Below are 16,970 nucleotides of genomic sequence, written 5' to 3'. Positions count from 1 at the left end.
AAGAACAGGGGAGAGAACGGCTTCGAAGGCTGAACGCGTGACGTCACGCTCCCTCCTAGTTTTGCGTTCCTCCATGCTCGACATACACTCTGTATACATATATGAGTTGGACAGCATGCGGGACCACTAGACTAGGAGAGAGATTTGAGAAGAGAACGCGTGACTATATTCACGCGATATGAGAAGACTATAGTCTTTTCATATCTTCCTCTACATTACCACATTTTTCAATATGGAAGCGGGGCCCACACGACTTCCGTCGAGTTCATGTAGCCGTACTTATATATGTAGTCATGTGGTCGCATGCCACGAAGGCATCATGGCAGCCCACCCTCATCTCCCTGTCTGTTTCTTTATCTTCCTTCGAAAAACACGAAGCACCTTTCACTGGCCCCGCGCAGAATTAGGACAGGCATGAAGGGACGTAACGAACTCGTTTAGACTACGAAGACTCGCTGCTATTTTTTCCTCTACTAGTGCAACACAAACCGTTCACGGCGCGTGCGCTGTCACCTTCGCGGAACATACTCTTCGAACGTTTAATGGATCACGCGCACTTGCTCACGCCGAGTTTCCGCGAAACGAGAACGACCGGATGTGCTCGGGCTCAAACTTGAACCCGTTACTGCGTTTTCCCGCCACCGCGACAGGGCCGCCTGAAAAACTTGGCTACGCGCCTTCCGAATCGCGTCCCTTGGTTCGGCTGCCTGCGATCGCGCCGAAAGCTTGCGACACCTTTACAGCGCAACCAGTAAACAAATCGGTGTAGAGCGGAGGTTAGCGTCCTATATGTGGAGGTGCCGTTCGGCGTTCGCATCAGTTTACTCGGCAGCCGTACCGCGCCGCGCGTGTCCCTCGTTAGCCGCTTCTTCTGGCCTCAAAAGCAGGGTGCTTCCAAATCCGCTTACGCGGCTTCGAGGAGACCTCAGAAGGCACTTCTTTCGGCGCGCTACCTCCAAGTGATCCCACACCTCGCGAGAATATCCGCTGGCTCAATTAAGTATGCCGGCGCTTTCGGCGCGCAGCAGCAACAGCAGCGCGGGCCGCCCTGTAGCGCCCCGGCCGCCGATGAACTCGCCACGGGCGCACGCTCGCGAGCCACCTGCGGCTAATGAGGGACCCCGAAACTGGCCCCGGAGTCTGACACCGATCGCTCCTCTCGGAGGCGCTTTGCATACTGTGGCGCGCTTTTCCTTCTTCTTTTTTCCGCCACTTCCTAATTCTAATGCAAGGTTAGGCCCGTCTCTTCGTGCAGAGACTCGCTGCGGGCTAAAACGCCGGAAGCGGCCCTAGCACAGCTCCATCTGCCAGAGCGCAACTCCGGTTCCAAGTTCTCTTTCACGCTCACCCACAGCTGTGCAAGCACGAGGCTTCTGGCCACTGAAACAGCCTCCGGTCCTGCATTCATTAAACAGCTTCGCTCCGTGCGCGAAATGCTTTGACGCCGAGGAGTCGCTACCCAACAATTCCGAGCGTCGTTTTCTCTCCCTACCACTCTGAAAGGACAGACTTTAAAGGCGAAAGCGGGGAGATCCAATCCCCAAACTGCCTACAGCGAGCGGACACCACGAAGTTTGCGAAAACTAGAGCGATCGATGCCTGCATAAGCGAGAGCGTCTCTCTTGGCGCTCTGCTGAAACCAGAGGCAAATGCGACGCCAAGAGCGAGACTAGGGCAGAAGTGAGATGAATTCGTCAAAGGCGCCCTGAGCCGTACCCGGTGGTCAACGAGGCGATCGCCATCAAAAGCAGCGATGCAATTAATTTCTTCAAAAGACCACGAGGTGAGACTGATCATTAACAGACCTCACGCACGAGGTAAGATGAGTCACGCTTTAGGGGCTGTAGTGTTCACGTGTAATAATAACACTGTCGGCTGATCATCTGACGGTGCGCCTGCCAATACCGAGTTTCCCTATGCAGCAGTTCCTAGAAGGTGTAAGAATCCCAACCTGGGCCAGGCGGCGCTCCAAGAGCAAGCGATCAACGCCCTCTTCGGCGGGAACTTTATAACGCGGGAGGCGGGTGGCTGAGGCGCTTCATTTTGCATACACCTGCGAAGTGCGGCTTTTAAAAAATACTCAGCCTTGAAGGACATTTTAGGTGTGGAAATCTTAGAAAATAGGAAAGGCTGCTTTCTAACGTGTACAGTGTGTGTCGGGGACAAGGAAAAAAAAACATCAGAATTAAAAGTTGTGTCAGGAGACAGCGGTTTCATCGCCCTGAACGCCAGCCGAGGGGCCGCTGGCATGCGTGTGTGTGTTTGCGTGCGTATGGGTGCGCACGCGCTGGAGGCCCAACCAGATGCGGACGCCAGACCACCCAGACATCCGAACCGACAAGGGTCCGTGAGCGGGCGCCGATGAGGCGACGAGGATTCCTGTTACCGCCACCGCCGAACCAGATTGGCGCAGCGACTGCCAGGTTCCAAGAGTCCACGCAAGCTGGGGGTCTCATTAGTACCAAGGAGGCAAAAAAAGAGAGAGAGAGAAAAAAAAAAGGAAACAAATGAAGGCCTTGAAAGTGGAACACGGCCAAACGTCGGCTCGGCGCAGACATTAGCTCGTCGAACGAAACGGTCGTCGGTGTGAATTTGTGTACATTTTTCTTCATTCGAGTAGCCAAGTAAATCAGTTGTTAAGTTAACCGGAGTTTTCTTCTGTGACCATCCCACATCTACGACAGTGTGGAACAAGCTATACAAGACAACTATATTTCCATGAAAGCGAAGTGTGCGCCACAGGTGAAAGCCCATTTCTCGCGGATGTGGTTTCATTTACATTTCTCTCGTGAATATATAAGCGCGGTTCTGCTCGCGCGTTCATATGTGCACGCGCTGCAACATCGCCGATATCGTTCCCGAAGGGGATTAATCCCCTTCCTAATAATTTCTAATAAAGATTACGCACGAACGTACACGCCGCGCAGTTGTAAAGGCTGGGATCTATTTTTGTGCGCACGAGTACGCTCGCGCGCTTGTCAAGATGTTATGTTAAGTGCAATATATTGTTTTGATCTGTGAAATATAGATTAACTGCACTTAATAGTAAATTGTAAATTTCCGAATCCTCGCAGCTGAAAACGTTGCAATAGTTTGCATAAGAACGGTCGTTTTGCATGTGAACTTACCAGACAAAGCCAATCCATTGATGTTACGCCTCTAACTACAGCAGAAAACTGTCGCCAAACTTAGTGAGCTGGAAAGCACAGCGAAGAACAGGAGAAGCGATGCACACAAGCGCCGGAACTTTGCCGCTTGTCAGTCTGTTTCGCGTCTTTCTGCTGCTAACTTCGGAACCGGCTCAAAACAAATTAGCTAAAATTCTATCCTGCCAAATTGCATGCGGCACTGTCAAATTTATTTAACACTGCCGGCAAACTGCGCTGCCTTCTAACGCGTGAAAAGCAGCGAGCGAATCAGTTTTTAGGTAGGGCATGCAACAAGCTTTCGCTTAAGAAAGCCACCTTTCGAATGAGTCTGAGGCACGACTGCGATTACTATTATTGCTACTCGATACGAATTAAACTGACAGTACAGCAAGGCAGACATTTACTGGATTATGCGGACCGCAGCTATCCACGCTTAGTGCCTCCGCTACACATACCACTTGCCGGGAAAGCGGTAAAATCTCACCGGCGGATCACGGTTCTTTTTGTTGCGCTGACTGCTGTCACAGTGCACAATACTTAATGGTTTCCTGCTTTTTGCGAAGACGAGGAGACAGGTGTCATTGCGACCAGTTGAATAATATTACGAGCGACGCACGTTACGGCACCACACAACGTGTTGCCGCGCCTGCTACACTCCGCGACTTCGCTGCTCGCACCGCTCTGGCGCTGCTGTCGCGCCTCGAGGTTGGGAGCCCTATGGCTCTAATAGTTTCTCTCCTGTAGTATTCATCGATTTTGTTTTCTTTCTCCCCTAGGAATCACTAACGAGTCCGCATTGCCATCTTATCCGAGTAGAAGAGATGTGAGCTGACCTAGTGTGGAGTTTTGTTGTTGCACGACTCGAGCTTGTAACAATGACAATAATCACCTCCCAGCTAATGATACCTAGCGTACTGGCTAATCGCTCACAAGGGACTGCTTAAATCGGTTTCAATGCCTTCTGACTCATGATTTACAAAATCATAATTTTGCGCAGTGCTTTATAAAGCGTAATACCGGCACTGATAATGCACACCGAAGGACAAAGTGGCGTGCAAAAGGCGATTGTCGCGCTGGGATCATTAGAGAGCGGCAGTCGCACTAACTATTTCCAGGTGTAACGATCTGGGCAAAACGAATACTGTCTCTGAACAAAATTGTCAAAGACGCTTCCGAGTTCTCTTGAACGATATCAGGGGGCCAGATTTTGGCACACCTGCCTTCAGTGGGCAATACTGCCACCCACACATAATAATGAAAAGCCAAGCTTTTGGACAACAGCGGATAACGCTGTGAGCGAACATCTTTGTCGATTGGGGTCCTATATTAGCCAATGCGTCAGCTCGGGATCCACGACGCTGTATGCGGGACGAACATGGAAGGAGAACATGCGGCGGCAGATAGGTTCTGCAAAGCAAAAGCGCGTTGTGGCTGTTCTGCCTCTCCACATTCTTTCTTCTCTTCCTAGCCAAAAGAACGGCACACATCTGGCCGCATATCTGAGCCAGCGCGGACGACGGCCACTTTATCGCTTGGTGGGGGCTGGAAGCAGCAGAAGTGTATTGCTGTGTAGGGCGCTTATCTCTTGCGTGCTGCGACCGCTGGAGAGGCCCAGGGGAGGCAGACGCTACTCTAGTCACAAGCGGCCGCTTAAGCATGCATCACGTGAAGCGCATAACCAGGCCAAACACTAATTGGGGGCGGTCAAAACAAATTCCACGCGCCTTCTAATCTAGCGCCTGTTCCGAGGCGGCCGATCCCAAAACAAGCGCTGCTGCTGTCAGCTTCTTTATGCTTTCTTCTTCCCCTTTGATTCCGAATGAATTCCACAAGTAATTTTCTAGTGGCGAAGACTAAGGTAAAGAAAAACAAAAACAAGAACAAAAAAATGAAATGCTAGGAACGCGATGAAATTTACGGCTTGTTTTGGTATCAATTTCAATTGCGCACAGACGCAGCAAGCCGCACATTCCACGAATGGTTCCCCTAGGAACTAAGCGAGACAAAAGCTAAAAAGAAGGGCATAACTCATTCGGTCCTTCTCTCGTGTTCGTCGGCCCTTTCATTTTTTTGTTTTTCTCTTTCTCTCTCTCTTCTCTTTTTAGTCACGCAACGACTGGTTGAAGCACAGCGAGAGTTAATTGAAGAGTGAACCTGTCAAGCGATCAGCAATGACATATGCCTTGTTTTCTGCTCCCGGTTCTTCTCTATTTTTGATTTCCACATCGCGGTTCATCTTTTCCATCTGTTCGTAACGCCGAAGAGCAAGATAGAAACACAGCGGGAGGGATTAGGACACAGATGAAGTGACTGCGGTCGACGCCAGTAATGATTTTTGGGTCATGGCTCTAAATGTTATTTTTGGTCACCCAGAAAAGCAAAAAATTGCGAGCATCAAATTGAGGAAACCTGCATGGCTCCAAATCCATGCAGTTAAGCAATGCGATCAAAAAAGAGCAGTGCCCCCCCAGGTGCGCATGTTGCAGCCACGTTGAGCCTGCTCTGACAAAGCCTTTCTCGGTTCCCTGGCAGAGACTACGTGCACTTAACCCACTGCGTGCAAATGGCTCGTTCACATGACACCGGGCTATTAAAACTACCGTTGCTTGTGAAAAAAAAAAAAAAAAAAAAGCGCTACACATCCTAGAGGTAGCTTATACACACTTGGCAGCGGCCATTACATCTCAAATCAGAGCAAGTTCTGTTCTCATACAATGTTAAACGTTAAACTGTAACCGCATGATATGACATTCCTTGGCGATGCGTCGCACGACGACGATGTCATCACCTGTCGTTGCCGCTGGTGCAACCACACGAAGCGACGGGACTGGGCGACAGAGCGGCGCGTTTTCAGTGCTGCTCTGCTACTGCTGCCTCGTCGTTCGGTCAAGAGATATGCTAGTGACCCGTTTTTAAGACTAAGCAGCGTGAGATACGACAAAGGAACTGATGAAAATGCTGACAATGCATCGCGCTTCTAAGGGACACAGCGCAGAGGCGCCAAACTACACTCTGCGATGCGGAGACTTGCATGAATTGACTTTCTCCAGCTCCTTTAGGTCATTAACAAAAAATCTAGCCACGTTAGCCTTTCTTTCTCCTTATTACTTTACCAAGCTTTCCCTGAACTATCCTGATGCCCTCATATGCATGGCTCTGACGAAGCGAGCGTCTACAGGTGTTTTGCTCGAACTGCTCTAAACAAACAAACTTGATTCGCAAAAAAGCCAGAGCGGAAGTATGTACCCCCAAAGCTTTCTGCTACTGTAAGCTGCTTTCGAGCGGCGGGCGAAATTTCCTACAAAACTAGAGCGACGCGGCCCATAGATAACGCGCGCGTGCACCCATGGATAAAATGGAGCATTAAGTCGATGAGCACCCGACAAGGAGAAAATTACTACTGGTTGGCAAGACTATGCACCAGGCCTCTTTGCAATTCTGCCGCCCTCCTTCTCCCCTATGCCTGCAGACATACGTCAGGGTGGGCTAGAAAACGAAAAACAGGAAGCTACGAAAAATACAAAGGAGGCTCAAGTCCACGTCGCTGCCTTCAGTTACTGCCATCTTACGTGCGCTCAGGCACTGAGCCGCCGTGAAATAATTCAAACACGGCACGCAACTTCGTCACTAATGGTAGTATTCCCGTAGCATCACCATTTTTTTTTTTCCCCTCTGACACTTTCTACTGCTGAACGTGAAGCTCCCTTCACCCGCAGGCATCCACGTGAGCTCAGTTCGAGCTGCCGCAGTAAGTTAAGCTTGCTTTCATCGTACACGCTTCTTGACCTCTGCACCGTCCGTGGCTGCCGGCGAGCAAAGGTAACCCAGCAAAAGTGGCGCACTTGTAGCGGCGTGTCGCGCCTCCGGGACGCGACTGACCTCCGGGCGTTCTTCATCCGCCCCCTCGCCTCGTGGAAGCCGGGCATAAGAAGGGGCCCGAAGCTCTCGCCTCCACGTGCCACGTCGCGCAAGACTGATTCGGAGCGCGCAGCATAAAGCATGCCGCGGCGCACTGGAGAGGAGCGCCCGTACGTAACAATGGCCCTCCGGAGAGCACATCTTGGCGCGGAGGTTGGGGGAGCAAAGCTCCGTGATCAATGCTCCCTTTCTGCCGCGCACTCTTCTATCTCGCTCCTGGGCGGCCATTGTGCCTCGCGCAAAGATCACCTCGCGCTTCTTTTCATTCCCCCCTCCATGTTTCTTTGGAGCGCTTTTCCCTTATTCCCGTTTTTTTTTATTTGCTCATTATTATTTTATTATTATTATTATTATTATTATTATTATTATTATTATTATTCTCACGGCCATTCCTCGAGAAACAAGCGTTTCTCGGCATCACGCCACTTTTATAACAACTGCAGCTGGTGGCGTTTTATACGCGGGAAAAGAAAAGCGGCAAAGAGATCCGAAGAAGAACGAGGCACACACAGGCAGACACAATGCAAGCTCTCCTTGGAATGCTACCGAAGCCACACATGCCAGGGAGAGCAATAATGAAAAAAAAAAAAAAAAAAAAAAAGAAAAAGGGACGTACACAGTTATATTTAAGCGACGAGGTGGATAACCCCGCGCTCTCTGTTATTGCTCGACGCCACGGATAGCTACCGCAAGAACAAAAAAGAAAGCGAGAACGTATCATTTTTTTTTTTTTTTGCACTGCGAAAAACTTTTCACCCTCCAAGGAAGAAAATGCAGAAAAGAAAAAGTCAGCCATGACAGGGAATTCGGTATACGTCTGCGCAGCTAAGTAAGCAGACAGCAAAGGCAGCTTTATTCTCTTCCGCATCCTCCCACGCGTTGTTTCTTGTTTCGTTTCTCTCTTTTTTTTTTTTTAGAGGCGGCAGAAAAACGTGCATTACTTGCGGGTTATGAGAACTCATGAAGACCGCGGATGAGCGGGGCTCAAATTCGCAGAAGTCGAGGCGCCGCCGCCTACACACACGAGAGCTGAGAAGATGAAGTAAACAACTGTCGCTATGTGCCTCCGGTCGGCGAGACAGAAGCTAGAACGGAGAAATAAAAAAAGAAAGAAAGAAAGAAAAAGAAGAAGAAAAAAAAAAACACCAGCCCCTCAGAAGAGTTCAAAGTCGCCGCGACAAACAATGGTTGCGCTGTCTCCTCTGGTCGCACCCTCTGTCGGGCGGTGTGAAATCCCGCTCGGTCGAGTCGGCCGACCTAACGAGAGAAGAAAAAGAAAACATTGTCGTTTAGGCCGTTAGCTTTGCCCGAGGAGTTCCCCCCGCTCTATCACGGCTGAAACGAGAGAACGACGGAGAGACGACGCAAGACAAAGGGATGTTCCATCACGCTTACGGGGCCGTCACCCCTATTGTACACCAGGGAGGCTCGCACTGGCGAGTTAAGGCTCGAAAGCCGCGCCACTTTTTCCGCCGACACTTCTGCGGAGCTTTTTTCGCCGAGAAAAGGATGACTGCTACGAAAGCGGCAGGTATGAGACGTGCTTCCCTCGGATGACGCAACCTGGCTTGAAACGGATATTGACCACGAAGAAACCGGGAAAAGACATTGCCTAACATTAGAACTATACAAAAATAGAACCCCATAAAAAAAAAAAAAAAAGTATAAAAGGTTCGATAACATCGTCGTCCAAAAACATCAAGTATACCGATGGCTGCTGCACTGGGGCCTCCGCAGGTCTGTGTACAAAATAGAAAGGGTTGTTCAAATGCGGATATGCCATTCCCTCTTTCATCGTCTACTTCCCAGGCGCGGCGGATGCCCCGAAGTTGCCCTTGACGCACGTTTCGAAAAGCCAGCTGATAACAGCGCGATTAGAATGTTAGCGATACGCATATGAACACGGTACGAGTGAAGGCTCTTTTCCGCACGGGCAGCAAGAACGCGGTGAATCGAAGCGCATAGCCGTCGATAGCAAGCTGCGACCGATGCCCCATTTTCCGACTGTTACGACCGCCATGATAGTGGACGAGTACTCTACGAAGGCGCACGGGTTAACGACAGGCAAGGACAGACCACGCGGATTTGTAGGCGGCCCTTAGCTCTCTCCCAAAGCCTCGGAGTTAGCTGCCTGGACGACTTGGCAAACAAGTAATGGCGCTTCGGGACGGACAGTCGACTGTACCCCCACACCGGCAACCACAAACACGAGCGACGGTGGAGGGGAGGCCATTCGCAGGGAAGCCCCTTCCAACCGGAGGACTCGATGGGGGCTTCCGGCTTGGCGCCTCGATGCAAGAGTGCACTCCGCTCTTTCCCTTCCACTCCACGTCGACTATAACGTAACTGCATAATTACGCCCGAATCCCCGAAAGCCTCTCGATAGCCCCAGCGCCGTAATTCCCCGCCACTTGGAGATATCCGGGCACAGACTGGCTAAGCGCGTTTCCTTCCTCTTATGGGCAGCAGCCCTAGCTGCCGGGTTCTCCTCACTGTGTCCGCGCCCAACACGCGCTGGCGAGCCTTCCTACCATCCCCCGCTCTTCTCGAAGCCCCAGCTCGAGCCCCTCTCAATAAGTGATGGCCCGTGCACCTCTGCTGATGCTGCGGAGGCCACACGCTTCCGCACTCTGTCGGGACGGCGAGGTCTGGTCGAAAGGATAAATTCGGTGGTGTTACTGTGCTACCCCTGCCAGCTGATGCAACCCTCCTAACGCACAAAAAAAAAAAAATAATAAAAACGCACGAGGCTGGGGGTCACACTGCGCTGTACACTGTTTAAAGGCTTTGTGTAGTATTCACCGAATTAACCTGACCACCAAACATGCATGCCCTCGAGCTCGAAGTCGCAAATGATTACTAGCGAGAGCTAACAGCCAGGAGTAGAACTATAGATGAAAAAAAAAAAAAAAAAAAAAAAAAAAAAAAAACTTGCAACAATATTAAAGTAAAAAAAAAAAAGCGCACGTGCTAAGCGTAATACTTTGGAAGCTAATTTGACAGTAAAACTAGAAGGAAATTCAAAACTTGGCAGAGGGTCGAGCACGCCTTTCCTTCGTTCCTCAGATTTCAGCCTGGCACAGCCAATAAGGTGCCACTAGTAGCAAGCATGGAGCCCCGTCCGAACAGCGAGCAACACGTATCAGCAAGCAAATGGTAAAATGGAGAGAAAGAAAGCTACCCAAACTAAAACACGCTCGCAGTTTCTTTACACGCTATCCAGTGCTACTCTTGAAGGAGGAAAATCCTGGGTAGAAGCGCACTGCTGCCAGCGTGTAGAAGCAGATTCCGAAATTTACGACAACGAGATAGCAGGTTAAGAAAGAGAAGGAAGGGGGGGGGGGGATGTCACTAATTGCGAAACAGGAATGTAGCCAATAAGTTTACAGACCTCGACCCTCAAGAAAGAAGGAGAAACTCTCAGCCCTCAAGAGCAAACGCACCGCTGGCAGCAAAGCGCTTTCCTAAGCCTGATAAATAATAGCCACCGATCAAGGAGCGCCGCTGGTCTGTGAGCCGCCTAGACAGCGGTGGGGGGAAACGAAGCATAAATATAAGATCTCGCGGTTTTTCCCTCACCACGGCGCCGTATTTCCAGGAGCAAGGCAACAGAAATGCGCGACGAGGAAGCGCTGGTCGGCGATGGTGCAGAAGGCAGAGAGAGAAACAAACATGGTCGAATCCACGCATGTCCTAACGGGGTTGGTATTAAAAGAGGCGACGCCAAGAGGGGCCTGGCGGCGGCGTGAAATGTTCTTTTGGCCGCCGTCGCATTTCACTCAGCCGCCTTGTCGCCATGGGAACGGACGCGCTCGCGCGCCCGGGCTGCTCCTCGTGGCTGGCGTTGACTCCCCCCCTTCAGGCTCTCGCCCTCGCCCGGCTTCACCCCTCTTTCCCTACCCCATCCTTGCGGCCGGCTGCGAATGAAAGTGCCAGATGCGCATTCCGGGATCTCGATTATGGGTGCCTTGCTCGCCGCCTCATCCCCCCACCTCTGCCCGCACTTTCCCGCTGTCAGCAGATTAACCCGGACCACCTCGAGAGGGGACCCATCTTCCTAATCATCGTTAGCCCGGCCGGCTGCCGAGAAATGATGATACAGCCGCAACCCCGGCTTTTAATCCGCACTGTTTATTATCCTAATGCTTGTTTCTGGTTCCCTCCTGCTCCTTCGCTGCCCGCTTCCTTGTTTGTTGCCGCTATGTGCTTCAACCTTCTCTCCCGCTGTGCATGGGGGCGGTCGCGTATTATTTTCTTAGCTTTTCGCGAGACGGACGAAGGAAGAAAGAGAGGGAAAGGCGGGCGAAGGGAATATAACTTCTTCTTCCCCAGTCAGGCGCGCGCTGAGGTGCACGGCTATTACGCCCAAATCACGTTCCTCAAAACGCTCTCGAACGAAACGCGGTTGCCTCGTGCCGTGCGCTTGATGCTCAAACCCGTGAGGAAGAGTCGCGTCACGGTTGCACCCGCGGCTCAGCACGGAATAAGAAGTACAAGGCCGCGTGATTGCAAATGACATGTGTTTACACCCTCCTCCATCGCAGAGCGAAGTCGGACGCCCGCCACCTAATTGCGAATACGAGAGCACCGCACCTATGCGGTGCTCAGAATTTACTCAATATGGACACATCATACGCAAAAGAGGAAGCGCCGTAACTTCGGACTATGAAGCAAAAAGCGGAGTATCGCTAACTTGGTGGTATTCGCATGAAACTTGTATAGACACGGACATCAATCGCTGGGCAGAATATGCGCAAGACGGGATCGCTTGGCAAAATTTTATGCGGATAACTTAGTGTAACGCGAGAACAGCACAAAATCACGCCGTTATTTCTCCCATTCCATAAACTACGTAATCAAATCGATTACGGTGCGCCCCGAGCGAAGGAGGGCGCCTCAGTAACTTAGGTACCATCTGCCGATGTGGAAAAGAATAATAAAAAAAAAAAGTTTAGGCAAAGTGGTGGAGAGGAAATGCTGGCCATAGGCTGCCCACGCGCGCAAGAAAAAAAGTTAAAAAGAACGCATGAAGGCACCTATGGAAACCTAGTACGGACGTAAGGGGGAGGGGGGGGAGGGGGGATAGCACCAACGGCAGATTTCAACCCTCTCACGCACCTCGATCGCTTCCGGCGCAAGTTCCGCGAGTGAATCCCACACCGCTCCCCCTTCATCAGCGTCCCCTTTAGTCGCGCCCTTCCTATTTCATCCGTCCGCGGTCCAATAAGTGCTACGGGTGTCCAAGCACGCATGAAAGTAAACATGAAACAAAAAAGGAAGTGGCGAGCGCACCGGCAGCGTCAACAAACGCTTCCTGCGAGCGGAGCTGACCGCAAGCTCGGAGATCAGCCTTCAGCAGCGCTCCAGAGTGCCCACGAATCGCGGCTCCTTCCTGGTGCCGTTATCGGATGCCTTCCGCACCCTCGGCCCGTTTCGAAGAGCCATCGCACCAGGCTCCCAGGCTCATCGGTCCCTGAACTGCGCGTCATTTTGGCCGGCCCAGTTTGATGACCGCTGCCGCGTCAAGCCCTCCTCCTTTGCCCGAACGCTTCTGCGCCGTCATTACCTGGCGGCGTAGGACGCCACTTGGCTCCTCCGCCGGAATCATTACACGGTCATCTCCGCCCACCCTGTGACGGCTTACTGACAAGACCGTTCGGAAACCAGGCGGAGCCACAAACTATACGGGAACTTTATACAGCGTGACGCTCCATGCAGTTTATACCCGTATTTGGCGCCGATGACACGATGCCCAGGAAACCGAATGCTACGCCCGATAATAGACCTGCGACGATGCACGACTTTCTTGCACGCATTTCGTTTTATCGTGCATCAAATCACTTTTATGCTGCTGAGGCACTGCGCTAGCATGGAAAATTACATAACTTTATCAAGCTCCTGGGTCTGCTGACTGTTCGTTTAGTGCCAGAAGAGAGGTGAGAAAACACCGATTTTCAGCAGATGAACGCAAAAGCAACGCGCTTATGAACGTGGATGACGGGAACGCGGGTGACACCAATAGTGAGGGGGAACAGGAAGGAGTACTACCTTAACGAAGGGGACGCGCCGCGATAAATTGTTCTTAATCTAAGCCATGTTGATGGTTCAAATGCGGCACACACTCAGAGGCGATCGAAAATGACACATGGCGGGAAAAGGAGATGTGCCCAAACGCAGAGCGCTTCGCCATCGAATTTTCTCTGCTTCTCGTCAGCACTGACGTCCTGCGTCAAAAACGTCGCAAACGTCCGATCGAAACCGCGCGACAAGCGTGCCCGAACTCGTTGGATCCGAACCTTTTTCCGGCGTCCGAATTTGCGCCGGCGCGACCGGCGAGCATCCGCGCCGGAAGCCATCTCGTTAAGGAGCCGCACTCGCTGTGCGGCGGCCTCGGTTCGTTGCAGCCGCTACGCTCTGTCCTCTTTTCGTGATGCACTCGACTCGTTCGGCTGCTCTTCTACTCGGCGGTTAACGAAAACCGGCTAAAACCTTCTCAAGACGCGACCAGATGCGTGCCGGGGTGTCGGGTGCCAAGACAGCGCTTCCTTGGCACGAAGCCATGTCAGACTGTCCTGCGTTTGCCGCTTCTTTGCACCGTGCGCAGGCGCCTTCTATGTCGCCTTTCACATGTAAACGACTGAAGAAAAAACATTGGCGAGCTAGAACTTCGTGCTTCGGGAGTTCGGGTTACGGTTCCCCACGCTGAACACATACTCAGCCTCTAGAAGGATACAGTATACACCTACAAGCATAATAATATGCAATGGAGGAACGGTTAGCATTATCATGAGTGCGTCCACTCTGCACGGAAAACCTGAAATCCTCAGCAGACGGAAGTTGAGGGAAATTTTGCAGACTTCGAATTTCTTTTTTTTTTTTTTTTAATATTCGCTCTAGTTATTATCCACCAAACGTGATGCGTCAAGGAATAAGCTGCACTCATTTGCGACTTTAATTCCACAAACGCGGGGAGCTTATTCTATCTCAAATGCACAAAATCTAGCACTGGTAAGAATTCTCTGGTCGGGAACAAAGGCAGACGAGCTAAGCGCAGCTGCGCGCACTGCCAGGAACGTGAGCAACGGGGTAGGCGAACGATCGAGGTCAAAGCGCCGCCGTTCGAATCTCGTCACACGAGCTCCGGCTGTGAAGTTATTCTCCCACATGAAGCGCTTCGAGAGTAGCGTAACGGGAGAGAGGGTGTCACCTCTCCGCCGAGAGCAAGGCCGTGCCCGGCGAGCGGATGAGCCGGCGCCGACAGACGGCTGTGATTCAGACGGCGGGGCCCTGAGCGCCTCATTACACATTGCTCGGCTGAGACGGGCTCGCGCGGCCACACTGCGGGCACACAGCGGTGCTGCCCCATTCCGCGCCGCCGCCGCTGCAACGCAAAACCTTCCGCCGTTTCCGCCTTTGCTGTTTTCCATAGGCGCCACAGGCGAGCTGCTGGCCTTGTTTCCACTTCATTTACGGAGCCCACTTGTGCGGTTGTATCGCGTCCCCGGGCACGCGCAATCGCGGACGCAAAAATAAAGGTTTACCAGCGGCACAATGCGCCGGCGGTCCGATCGCGCGGGGGCCATTTGCATGCCAGAGCCGCCGCAGACGGGAGCCGTCGGTGGCGCAGATAGAACCACACGTGCTTGTAACCTTGGCCGGGCGAAAAAAGCGCCAAAGGGACGCGCGCGGCTCGTTTGCATTTCTGCGGACGGCGGCTGCGCGAGTCATTAACGTTGCGGCTGCGTCCGTGCGTTCCCCTGCCGTTGACTGGACGGGAGCAGCACACAAAAGGAGCTTGGCGCGGAAACTCCATTTGAGGGCGAACAAACAGATAAGCCAAAGGAAGAAGCCGGCGGAGCCCGTGCGGAGAAGCGTAGAATGGTCGTTCCGGACAGACTGCGAGTATCGGTAAATAGCACAGAAAGCATCAAACGGTCTTGGCCTGGAAAAAAGAAACGCTCTTAGCCGCCGCGACCCCTATTGGCAGCCAGGCAGCGACTATGTCAGGAGGGCTGGAGACTCGACCTATCATCACACAATATCTCCTAGAGAGCTTTGAGCGCTCGTTATCGAATCGCTGCAGCGTTCTACAGCGTCCAGCGTTAACAGATACATGTTTAGCCAACCCACAGGCGACCAAGTTCGCTATCCTCAGCCCATATATGAAGCCGTCAGAACTAAACAACACCCACAAAACATAAACAACGCATCCAGCGTGATGTACACCTGATCAGAGAGCTTATAGGGCTCGCATCTTCCGATTTTTTGAACCGGCCTTTCTGAGCCTTGCTCTAGGCAGCGCGCGTATAAAAAAATGTAGGTAATTGCACGCACGTTGGCCCCCCTGCATAAACGCGCCAGCAAGCGCTGCAGCGCCGCATGAGTGCAAAAGATGCGGCGCGGGACGACGGTCCAGAGATTGCCTCAGTAAAACTGCCTGAGCCCAGCTGGGGCGTCTAGGCAGGTTTAGTGAAGCATCCACTGGCAGGGGGAGTATCCAGGCGCCGCCGTAGATGAACGCAGAGGCTTACCGCAGCACATCATAGCAAACGGTGCCGTCGCTCGGAGCCGCCTCCGACGTGATCACGTGATATATATCTGGGGCGCTTACCTGCAAAGAGAAAGAAAAGAACAGCGGCATGAGTATACGTCGCGTTCGAACCGCTGAACATCTGCTTTTCTCCTTACACGCCTGTCACTGATTTTAGCCGGGACATCGGCAAATGGCGTTTGTCCCCTCTAGTTAACGAGTTCAAGAACATCGAAGCACAAGCTGCGCTTCTGCGCTCATATAAGCCACTTTGCTTTTAGCTTCTTTTCTGTGTTAGATGCTACAGTGGAAAAAATACCGCGGGAAAAGTTGCTCGCATAGACAGGTCGCTGTCCGAAGCTGCAGTTACAAGAACGTACCGAATTTCAACATGAGGCGCGGCTGCAGAAAGTTATGCAAGAAAATCACAATTTCTTTTTTTTTTTTTTAAGCACTGTGAGCGACACTTTTTCTGGCGCTTTAGCAGTGCACTTTTGTGATGGGTATCTTAAGAGGCAGCCGTCGCAATATGCTCGCACAAATCTGAGGCTCAATTTATTCAGCAACACAAGCAAGGACACATGGCAGTTTTTAAAAAGCGCGCGCACTCCGTGGTTTTCCAAGCGCAAAAAACCAGAAAGGCAGCTAGCTCTCCGTTATTAGGGCACATCATATGAACCGTAAGATGCCCAGGATATCATGCCGAAATAAAAGGAAAGGGAGAGGAAGAAAGCGAACGGCAGATCAATTTCGCCCGACCGTTTCGCTTCGCGCGTGTCCGTCGACTAGGAAAAAAAAAAAGAGAGAGCTGCCCTCCTCCCCCCCCTTTTTTTTTTTTTTATCTATCTGCAGCCGTATTTACTTAAGCTGATTAAGTTACGCCACAGCGCGCTTCGCTTTGTACGGCCGCAACAGCTGGGGATAGATCTTTCGCTTTTCCCACACGCTGCGCGTAGGAGAAGAAACCGAGTTCCACGGTTCAAGCGGGCTACGCGCGCGCTCAAAAGCTGCGCAGCGCCGAGCCGTTTTCTCGACTCCCGAAACTCATTGTGCTCGCGCAAGCCGACGGGGGCGCCTCGGAAACTTCCGCGCCACGCGAACACGACGGCGGAGAAACGACGGCGAAACTCGCGCGCTGAATGTAAGCGATAAAAGACGCCGATTAGCATCGAAATCAATTTTAAAAAGCGACGACCAAATCTCGAAAAGGCGATTCCAAAGCAGCCGCAAATGCCTCGAACTCGCAGGGAGAGAGAGAGAGAAGAAGGGCATGCAAAAAAAAGAGGAAGCTGCAGAGGCGCATCAGCGCGGGACATATTTCACCTTTGTGCATGCATTTGTAGCGGAGTTTCTTCGAGGAGTTCAACGCGGCT

The 16,970-nt window shown here is 52.0% G+C and overlaps 1 protein-coding gene across 2 annotated transcripts in view; it reads right to left on the bottom strand.

Moving 5' to 3' along the window:
• LOC146206052 (Krueppel-like factor 6) overlaps window positions 1-16,970 on the bottom strand; it is a 363,425-nt gene that overhangs the window by 236,878 nt on the left and 109,577 nt on the right. Inside the window, exon 1 of one of the 2 annotated variants that reach the window (XM_084590710.1) lies at window positions 15,599-15,645. The exons of the other annotated variant lie outside the window; for it this stretch is intronic. The gene's annotated coding sequence lies outside the window, so the exon portion shown is untranslated. Of the gene's footprint in view, window positions 1-15,598; window positions 15,646-16,970 lie in introns of those variants that run through there. 2 annotated transcript variants of the gene reach the window in all.

The sequence above is a fragment of the Amblyomma maculatum genome, chromosome 1, assembly GCF_055883805.1.
Source record: "Amblyomma maculatum isolate TAMU_Amacu chromosome 1, ASM5588380v1, whole genome shotgun sequence".
Lineage (NCBI taxonomy): Eukaryota > Metazoa > Arthropoda > Arachnida > Ixodida > Ixodidae > Amblyomma > Amblyomma maculatum.
The sequence above is the reverse complement of the archived record's forward strand: the minus strand, read 5'-3'. Positions and strand labels throughout refer to the sequence as shown.